Here is a 5,259-nt window from a genome sequence, read left to right as displayed (position 1 = left end):
TGCGATATTGTTTCATTTAAGTTCATAATTGTTCTATAAATGTTATTTAATTTAGCAGCATTACCACGAAGCACCGTGTTTCGATATTTATTTGAATAATACAAAATCAAATAAAAACTTAATTCACAAATTGCATGCCTGGTTGTAAGGATCCAAAGATCCCTGTAGAATTTAATATTGAGTTGAACATTTTGTTCATGACAACAAATTAACAAGCGTTTTTTCAGATTATATTTAGTTTTGCTTGGAAAAAGCTGCCCCAAACCAGTTTTATTTCATCAATTATTGAAATAATGAAATATTTAGTAATAAACTTTTATGACAGAAATATCACTAGGCTACATGTAATTCCATTTAATTCCTTCATTATCAACACTGTCTAGAATAGCGATTTAAGTGTGAATTGCGACTTCTCTTTGTGTTAAGTCAGCCTCAGACTCCGATAGCCTGTAGGGGGTTGGAGGGACAGTTGCTGAACAAAGGTGTTAATGTTCCTCTTTCATATGGAGAGTGTCGGATAGCCAGCCTGATGAGCAGGCAAAATTATTGTAAGGATAAATCTGTGTCCAAATGTAGGCCCCATATTTTATATAAATTTATAATAGTAGTTTTAGTATATTATAAATATTGTAGTTTATTTATTGGCCTATTTAAAGTTTTTTTTCACACAAAATTTCAATTGAAGTTATTGTACGGTGAATTCAACAAGACATGCTGTGTCTTTGAAGCAACAATTAAAGGCTAAATAATTTTTCCGTGATTTGTATGGCTGACACGCAGCGACATATACAGTAGTATTATCAGAGCGAGGGAGACTAAATAAACTTGTTAAAAAGAGATCCAGCGCGAGAGAGGCAAAGAGAAACGCATGTTTTTAATTTAAATATGTTTCTTTGGACAATTTTCGTTTTGTACTGTTTTAATTGTTTAATTTAGCTGTAATTTCTTTGGCAATACGAATTTAAAATGTCGCAAGAATAAGATTAGCCTAGTGTTTCTTATTTTGCATCGCAAAAGAAATAAACTCTAAACCGATGCAACCCTGTTTAAAAAAAAAAAAAAAAAACTGTCCCGACACTTTATTTAAACCTTGAAATGTTCGAACTTGGTTTCAAACATAAGTAATTTTTGGTGTTCTTTTACATTACACAATAATTTAGCAGACTAAAGACGAGCTTCTTCTTTTTCATTTTCTGATGCAATCGGCTGACAATCTTCCTTCATCAGTTTTTGTCGTTTGTGCAGCGGCTGCGGTTCTACAGGAATGTAGCAAATTTATGTTGTAATGATAATCAAACAAAACTCTGGACTTTAAATAAGTAAACAGATATAAACAGTTAGCTATTTAAGCATCAAGGTGGGAAAATATAAACGTAGGACAACATCGGTTAACAACATGTATGCTACATTGAGATTCGATCTCGGGTCGAATGAAGCTCCTCGAAGCTCGTGTCGTTGCGTTGATCACTGAGCTACCGTCTGTACGCTGATAATGTTGTAAAGCCTCAGTCATCTAGCCTAAATGTTTTTATTGCAATGTTTTATGTTGAAATGTTTTCATTATTTATTCAATTACATTTCAGTAGCCTAATTTCAGTATTGTGATTATGAATTATTTTAACTACATTTCACTTGTTGAATTCTTCTGCTACCAGCTTTCAATCGCTCTGAATCAGGCGCGGTGCGGCCGCAGATTACCCATTAGAGAGAATAAACCGGAATAAACGAACACTTTTCAGAGTCTATGATTGTAGCGCCTCTTAGCGGTAAACGGCAGCAAATACACCACACATTTTACCGCCGCGGTGGAACGGCTGATGTGGGCATTGTCATGGCTTGCCTCGACATTTGCGTTTGAATAGCGCGCGTCCTCCGTGGGCGTGTCAGATTAACGCGTAATGAAGTGTAATGAGCTGGGAAAAAAAATACTGACAGCACTCTCTTTTCATACAGATTGCATAAACTGAGAATATTTGTTTTTTATATAAATTACTTCATTTAAAAGAAGAGAATTTAAGCTTCATAAAGAAAAACCTCTCGTGCCTGTGTGACAAGTAATCGCGGAGTTACAGTTAATCTTAGGACGCGTTTCAGAATGGACTTCACTGACAGAGAGAACGCAGAACTCGCATCATGTTTGTTTTTCTTTATTTGGTGAAAAGCACAACACTTTGTTTTTATTGTGAGTATCCACAAAAAAAATAGAAACTTAACAGGATCTAATGATGTACAACACTTATATGTAAGATCAAAATTAACCGAGTATTTTGAGTCTCTTTTACACTGATAAAAAAAAAAGGGAGACAATCGCGCCGGCGCGATAGCCGACCCCAGGGGGTTAAAATGCTTCATAACACAGTCAATAGTGCCCCTAGTGGAAACCAGGAAAATCACATGCATTTCCACCCATAGGGAATACCTATGTAGTGACGTCATCTGGTGGAATACACTATATAATGCAAATATAATGCTTTTGCTTCAAAATGAAAGGATGTTTCAACATAAATCATGATTCGTGTATTAATGATGGCCCCGGCTTTAATCGACGTTTTACTGGGTTTCAATGGGACATTTTTGTCCATTATGGTGCTGAGTGTTACTATTTGTTCTACACAGAGTGTGTTATACATATTTTGCAAAATGGGATAATTTTTTTTACATTTATCTAAAAAGTCACAATTTTGCCAAATTACATACCATTTGCATTAAAACAGCCAAAATGGTCAAAGAAATTAAACTGCAAAAGACCAAAAATGTCCCTAATGCAGCACAAGGGTTAAGTAAAAAGTACCTGATTTTAAATCTACTTTAAGTATTAAAAGTAAAAGTACTTGCATAACAATTTATTCTCTTAATGTCTATATTCTAATGATTAATAAAACAGTTAATCCTAACTCATTCAACCTAATAATCCTATAATGATGTTCAATAATGATGGAAAAGCCGTTATTTTTTAAGTTTTTGTCACCATTTCTGAACAAGCTTGCAATTAGGCAATATACACATCAAGCTTAATTTGACGGGGTTTGGCTGTAAACGCGATTAATTTATGGCGTAATTCTGAACCTCTTGGCTTGCCATACTAATCCTAACCAAACGTACAATAGGCTACACACGCACCCCACACCACTACTAAACCTACCCATGCGTATCCTATGCACGTAAAACATAATTTCCGCGTATAAATTGCACGATAAACACACTGCGTGCTATAGAGACGCATTTAGTGTGACCGGGTTGATATGGCAACCAAACTTCACTGATGAGACAAACGTGCGACGAACGGACGGTCAGGATGACGTTTTGGCAGGGGAAAACTGATCAGAAAATGTAACAGAACGTTGTAGAAATGTAGTGGAGTAGAAAGTATAATAATTGCTGCAAAATGTAACGAAGTAAAAGTAATAAGTACGCACTATTGATTCTACTTAAGTAAAGTAAAGATATGTGAAAAATGTACTTATGTAAAGTAACGAAGTATTTGTACTTCGTTACATTCCACCACTGTACTCAGCTTTATATTTCTTTGTGCCCCGACGAAACGCATCAATTCACAAAATATATATAGATATAGAATGATATAGAAATTTGGATGACTAGTAATTTCCTACTATTTAACTCTGAAAAAACAGAGATTCTAATTATTGGCCAAAAAACTTCCTCTCTTAAAAATCTAGAATACTGTCTAACACTTGATGGCTGCTCTGTCAAGTCTTCGTCGTCGGTTAGGAACCTGGGTGTGCTCTTTGATACCAATCTTTTATTTGAAAGTCACATTTCTAGCATCTGTAAAACCGCATTCTTCCATCTTAAAAATATATCTAAATTACTAGGGGTGGCACGGTACATGAAAAAACACCCGAACCGTTCGGTTCGCTTGTCTCGGTTCGGAGCGTGTGTGCGTCTCACGGTTCGACGCATGCGCAATGTAGCCTCGTGCCCGTATGTGACCTCAGACGTGTGTTTCCTTTTCGCGCGAAATAAGACGTGTGTACATACATATGAGGCTTGTTCGACTTGAACCGGTGCTGCACAGAGCGATCGGTGAATGACATCAAAGTACCGCGAGAGCGACGGCTCCGTATGCTTTTCAATCACTCTCGCGGTTCTTTGATGTCATAAACCGATCGCTCTGTGCAGCGCCAGTTCAAGTCGAACAAGCCAGTAAAGGTGGAGTATGGAGTGCTGCAGGACACGTCACGCGTAGAAGTGGCAAGTGGGAGACATAAGGAAGGCTAACGAGGATGCACCAGCGTCGTACAAGTTCGGTGTGTAGGAACATTTTGGATTGAAAAAAATGTATCCTCACTCTCAGGGAATAGAAGCATTGTTGATACTGTTTTTGTGTTGAGGTTGAACTATGTTTCACTTTATGATTATGGCCTTTGCTATTGCTATAGCCTAATTATAGTAAATTATGTTTCATGTATTTTGACTTATTTAAAAGACAGAGTTTTAAGAGTTCCTCTCTACATTTAAGTTGGCAGTTTGATAAATGCAAGTTAATTTCAATCTTTGTGTGCTAAAAATGCACATAAGTTCCTGTAGAGATAGTGATACACATTCTCCTTTTTTTGCCTAATAAACAAAAAGCATGTCATCAATGTCTTCTCTCTTGCTGTATCAAAATCTCACCTAGCTTTCCTCGGAGATGGTCCCAATAATGTGTTTAAAGTCAAGTCAAATTCAGTTTGTGCATGATATAATTTTTTTTTTAATACTGTATCCTAAATTGTGGATAATTAAGCTGTATATCATATGCTGAAGTACATTTCTGGAGTGTTAAAGATTAAAAAAAATAATAACAAGAACCGTAGAGAACTGAAAACCGTGACCCTAAAACCGCGATACAAACCGAACCGTGGGTTTTGTGAACCGTGCCACCCCTATAAATTACGACTAGGGCCGGGACTTTAACGCGTTAATTAAGATTAATTAATTACACACTTTAACGCGTTAATTAATTACACAAAAAATTATTTTTAATCGCACTTATTTTTGCACCGCGGAACGTTTCTCACTGGATGAGTTTCGGCGGACCGATTATACTGGCGCACCAACTAGCGTTCATGACGAAGAAGCTGACGAGATCGCTTTGGTTGGCCGGTGGCTGGGAAATGTTGTTACAAAAAACGAACGGATGGACGCGTCGATAAGAGCATGGTTGTGTGCAAGCTATGCAACAAGGAATTCGCTATTGCTATTAGTGTAGTGTAGCAATATGCTATTTTGTTGCAATATGCTATTGCTACACTTAAT

Source organism: Rhinichthys klamathensis, unplaced genomic scaffold (genome assembly GCF_029890125.1).
Source record: "Rhinichthys klamathensis goyatoka isolate OS25496 unplaced genomic scaffold, OSU_Roscu_1.1 h1tg000036l_1, whole genome shotgun sequence".
Classification (NCBI taxonomy): Eukaryota; Metazoa; Chordata; class Actinopteri; order Cypriniformes; family Leuciscidae; genus Rhinichthys; species Rhinichthys klamathensis.
The sequence above is the reverse complement of the archived record's forward strand: the minus strand, read 5'-3'. Positions refer to the sequence as shown.